General features: G+C 40.5%; 1 protein-coding gene across 1 annotated transcript in view; it reads left to right on the plus strand.

Moving 5' to 3' along the window:
- LOC122551779 (contactin-associated protein-like 5) overlaps positions 1 to 6,000 on the plus strand; it is an 879,926-nt gene that overhangs the window by 527,829 nt on the left and 346,097 nt on the right. The window lies entirely within an intron of this gene.

Below are 6,000 nucleotides of genomic sequence, written 5' to 3' on the forward strand. Positions count from 1 at the left end.
AGGCCTAAAGTCCTTTATTGATTCTCATACACTAAATCAAATAGCCGAAGATAATTCATTTTCTAGCTCTCTCTTTGGTTTGTGCTTGAATGGAACACAAGTGATGCTTGGCATGTTTTCAACAAATGCCTAAAGACATTGCACAAATTTTTTAATGTTTCATTGATATTGACATTGTCCTTTAATTACTTTTCAAGGGTAAAAGTAGAGACAGTTGGAGATGTGCCATTAGTTAATGGTAATAACCCTATGTTTCAAAATAAGGTCAACAGAAACAGTTGCAAACTATATCTCAAAAACTGGATTCATTCCAAGTGCTTTGCTGATGCAGAATATTAGCAGTTTAATAATAAAACACCAGTCATAAACTGTGACATATGGTTAAAATCATTGTTGTCAGATCAGGTTATGATTTTCCCTTTCTTCCTGCACTTCAGTGGTAACCTTCTCTCTGCCATCTGTACGCATGAAGGATGAGGTCAACAAGTTCAGTGCTTCTCATGTCCATAACTTTGCAAATTGTCAGTGGTTTACATCTCTATGATATGTGAAAATGCCTTCTTGTTTTAATTGGCACATATTATGAAACATGAAATGACTACAGGTGAAATTTCACCTTCAACCTGTAACAAGTTGACAAATAACAATAAAATGGAAATACCTAAGATACTGAAGGTTTTTTATCTTAAAACTAAATAAATTCCTAAACATCTATTTCACTATGTAGCTTAAATGTTTACACAGATAAAAAAAAACTCTCAAGCTACACTAAAATCTGAGTGAGGACAATCTCCAAACTTCTACAAAACCTGGCCTTCACCATTTTGCAAGGGGTGGATGTGTCTAGGTTGTAAATTATACTTCTTTGATTCTTAGAGGTATCTGCCCCTATAAATCAGGATATGGAGATGCCGGAGTATAACCTGGTGTTATGTGATTTTTAACCCTATAAATCAGAGCATGCAACCACTCATGTTATTTTGGTGACGTAGCAGTGATAGAGGAGGTGATGGCCTCATGTTATTATCACTGGACTGTTCATCCAGAGACCCAGGTAATATTCTGGGGACTTGGTGGCTCAGTGGTTAGCACTATTGCCTCACAGCGCCAGGGACCCTGCATTTACCTAATGTGCGATGAACAACTGAGGATCCCGTGATTGTTTTCATTAGAGTTTAGAAGGTTGATCTAATAGAAACTTACAAGATAATGCATGGCTTAGAAAGGGTGGATGCTGGGAATTTGTTTCCAGTAGGGCAGGGAGACTAGGATCCGTGGGTACAGCCTTAGACTGAGAGAGGATCAATTTAGAATGGAAATGAGGAGACATTTCTTCAGCCAGAGGGTGGTGCCACAGAGCGCAGTGGAGGCCAGGACATTAAATGCCTTCAAGGCAGTGATTGATAAATTATGATCCCGCAAGGAATTAAGGGCTACAGGGAGAGTGCGGGTAATTGGAGTTGAAATGCCCATCAGCCATGATTAAATGGCGGCGTGGATTCAATGAGCAAAATGGCCTTACTTCTACTCCTATGTCTTATGGTCTTAAGGTCTTATGGACCCGGGTTCAATTCCAGCCTCGGGCTACTGCCTGTGTGGAGTTTGCACATTCTTCCAGTGTCTGCATGTGCTTTGGTTTCCTCCCATAATCCAAAGATGTGCAGGTTAGTTGAATTGGCCATGCTAAATTGCCCATCGTGCTCAGGGATGTGTAGGCTATGTGCATTGGTCAGGGGAAATGTAGAGTAATAAGTTCAGGGAGTGGGTCTGGGTGGGTTACTCTTCGGAGAGCCGGTGTGGACTTATTGGGCTCAATGGCCTGTTTCCACACTGTAGGGATTCTATGGATCTATGACTCAAGTTTGAATCCTGCCATGGTGGAATGTGAGTTCATTAAAAATCTTGAATTAAGAGTTAATGATGATCATGAATTGATTGATTGCCTGGAAAAGCCTATCTGGTTCACTGATGTCTTTTAGGGAAGGAAACTGCCTTCATTATCTAGTCTGGACTACATGTGACTCTGGACTCAAAAACTGTGATGCTGGAAAAGCACAGCAGGTCTGGAGGCTTTTGGGAGGAGGAGAGTCGACATTTTGGGCTTAAGCCCTTCATCATTCCTGAATATATGCCCAAAATATCAACTCTCCTGCTCCCGAATGCTGCCTGACCTGCTGTTCTTTTCCAGTGCCACACTTTTCGTTTCTGACCCACCCACGTCTGCCATCCTCACTTTCTTCTATGTGATTCTAGACCCACAGCAAGGGGTGAATTCATCCCCTGGACACTGTAGGCAAATTAATATTGTCAATCCACCGAAACTGCACATCTTTAGATGAGAGTCATTGAGTCAAACAGCACGGAAGCAGACTATTTGGTCCAACCAGTCTGACCATGTTCTCAAACTAAGCTAGTCCCACCTGCCTGCATTTGGCCCAAATTCCTCCAAACATTTTCTATTCATTTACTTATCTAAATATCTTTTAAACTTTGCTTCCGTACCTGCATCCACCACTTTCTGTGGTAGCTCAATCCGCAAATGAGCCTCTCTCCAGGTAAAATATTTGGCTCTCATGGTCTTTTCAGATCTTTGCCCTCTTACCTTAAAAATGTGTTCTCTAGTTTTGAATTCCCCCACTCCTGGGAAAAGACCTTTGACATTTATCTTATCTATGCCTCTTGTGATGTTATAAACCTCGATTCTGTCATTGCGCAACCTTTTAGGCTCCAGAGAACATTATATGTCTGTGTGCAAAGGTTGAGAGTTTGCATTTTTTGAGGAACAATAATGCATTCAACTACATGGAAGCATACAATCATACAGCATGGAGACAGACCCTTCAGCCACCATGTCAATGCCAAACTACATTTATCCTATTTACCTGCACTTGATCCATAGCCCACTATCTTCTGGCATTTTAAATGCTCATCAGATGTTTCTTAAATGTTGAGAGAGTAGTTGCCTCCACCACTCTCTCAGACAGCACGTTCCATACATCTACCACCTTTTGGGTGAAAAAGTCTTGCCTCGGTTCCCCTTTAAACCATTTCCACCTCCCTTAAACATATGCTCTCTGATCTTAGACAAAGGGAAAAGATTCTCACTATCTAACTTAAAACAATCCCTCCTTCTGCTTGACATAGCTGCTACATTTTATTGGATTTCAATAACATGTTGGGGAATACTGGGTTTAGTGAGGGACAGTACAGAAGGAAATCTGGATTAGTAAGGAAATGGTGTTGGCGAAGTTGATTGGATTCAAGGTCACTAAAACCAAATACCTGATAATCTACATCCCAGAGTACTTAAGGAGATGGCCCTAGAAAAAATAGATGGTAGTTATCTTCCAAGATTCTTTAAAATTTAACAGTTCCTACAATTTGGAGTAGAGCTAATGTGACCTCTCTATTTAAGAAGGAAAACAGAGAGAAAGCCAGGAATTATCGATAAGTCAGCCTGATGTTGGTAGTGGGGATCATGCCAGAGTCCAAAGTAAAACAATTAATGGCTGACCATTGGAAAATAGAAAATAGAATTGAAAAGAGTCATCATAGATTTATGAAAAGGAAAATATACTTGACAAATCTACTATGATCCTTTGAGGATGTATCTAATAGGGTTGATGAAGTGGGGCAAGCGGATGTGATTTGTTTGGAACTTTGGATGCTTTTGATACATAAGAGACAAGTTAGAATACTTTCTATGGTGCATCTGTAAAAGTTAGTGAGGGTCCTGATGGATTTGCTGAATTTCCTCAGCCTCCTGACAAAGAAGAAGCGTTGTTGTGCCTTTTTGACCGTCGTACCTACATGGGAGGTCCAGGACAGATTGTTGGTGATTGTCATTCCTAGGAACTTGACATTCTCGAACCTGTCTGCCTCAACTCTGTTGCATGTTCTCCTAATGTCCTCCTGAAGTCAATAATCAGTTCTTCAGTTTTGCTGACATTGAGAGAGAAATTGTTATCATTGTACCATGACACGAAGCACTCTATCTCCTTCCTGTATTCTGACTCATGATTGTTTGATATCTGGCCAAGTGTTGTTGTCAGCAAACGTTCTGGATGGTGTCTGTACGAAATGTGGCTACACAGTCATGAATCTTGCCGTGGAGCAAAATCACTGCCATAAATTTCTACAATCCTATATGCTGAGTCAAAATCCTGTATTCCACTCCCACACAACATGATGCTTCCTGTGCTGCTTCAGGAAGGTGGTTGACTGGGTCTCTTATATAAGGTGGAATGGGCAATAAATGTTGGTCTTCCCAGCAATGCGATATTCCCTTAACAGATAAAGTAAGTGCAGCTAAGTATTTATGTTGTTAACCATTATCCTTCAGCACAAATTGCACAACATATTTTAAAGTGTTTTAAGTTCAAGGTTGTGTTGAAGGGCTTGTAGCTTGAGTTGATTTCATTTGATTACAAAACAGAGCAAGGAATAAGTGCAATGGAGCTTTTAATCTTGTCGTCACAGGCATGCTTTTGGAACTGAGCTCCATTGATTGCAAGTCAGTAGAATCAATTTTCTGCGTTTTGTTTTCTTAAACGCACTCCTTTGTAAAATATCAATAAACATCTAAAAGTAGAAGCTTCACTTAAACAAATAAACAGCTTTTCTTCTTCAGTATGCTGTTTGTCAGCGTTTGTTCCTCTTGGCTTGCTACTTCTAAAAGGTTTGAATGATCCAGGTGAAGTCTAAGCTGAGATGTTAGCATTTCACACAGCGTGACTAGATTGAATTTCAGACCACAATCACATTGTGTCTACTGAGTAGGATTCATCCACATCAAGGTTGTATACATGTCAAAGGAACAATTAAGTAAGATTGGAGGTTAGAGGAGCTCAGGGGAGTGAATCTCCAAATGTTTTCACCTGTTCCTTATGTCGTATAATGAAAGCAAAACCTGGGAGTGGGTAGTAATTTGAGTTTAGACTCTTCTGTTCTAATGTCTTACTCCCTCACCCTTAACCCACTTCCAAGTCCCCCACTTTGAATTTGTGTACTGATTGTCAAATTGGAAACTGGAAACATCTAGGTGGGTAAGGTAGACCCATTCATTTGAATTCCAGGATTTGTAAGTTGTGATCCAAATGCTGATTGTATGTGTTCAATTGCAATCACTCCACAAACCTTACAATCTTAAAACGTTGCAACCTTGCAATGTCCTATTGAGTAGGATGATTTCAAATGGATAAGCAGTTAGATATTTAAGTTAGAAGTCTGAGGATCCAAGTTCAAATCCAGCCGTGGCAGAATTTAATTCAGAAATGAAAAATAAATCTGGAAATAAGATGATGACCATGAATCCATTGACAATTGTCAGATAACCACATCTGATTCACTAATGTCCTTAAGGGAAGGAAACTGACATCCTGATCTGGTCTGCCTGACATGTGACTCCAGAACCACAGCAATGTTGTTGACTCTTAGCAGACCTCTGAGAATATAGGTATGGGCATAAAATGCTGGCCCAGCCAGCGATGCCCACATCCTATTATTGAACAAAACAAAGTTCTCTGGTCCAGGATACAAATGTTACAGGAAGGATAGAAAGGGAGGCAAGAGAGGAGGGGGAGTGGCATTTTTGATAAGGGATAGCATTACAGTTGTGCTGAGGGAGGATGTTCCCGGAAATACATCCAGGGAAGTTATTTGGGTGGAACTGAGAAATAAGAAAGGGATGATCACCTTATTGGGATTGTATTATAGACCCCCCCAATAGTCAGAGGGAAATTGAGAAACAAATTTGTAAGGAGATCTCAGCTATCTGTAAGAATAATAGGGTGGTTATGGTAGGGGATTCTAACTTTCCAAACATAGACTGGGACTGCCATAGTGTTAAGGGTTCAGATGGAGAGGAATTTGTTAAGTGTGTACAAGACAATTTTCTGATTCAGTATGTGGATGTACCGACGAGAGAAGGTGCAAAACTTGACCTACTCTTGGGAAATAAGGCAGGGCAGGTGACTGAGGTGCCAGTGGGGGAGCACTTTG

This window comes from Chiloscyllium plagiosum, chromosome 7 (assembly GCF_004010195.1).
Source record: "Chiloscyllium plagiosum isolate BGI_BamShark_2017 chromosome 7, ASM401019v2, whole genome shotgun sequence".
NCBI classification, from domain to species: domain Eukaryota; kingdom Metazoa; phylum Chordata; class Chondrichthyes; order Orectolobiformes; family Hemiscylliidae; genus Chiloscyllium; species Chiloscyllium plagiosum.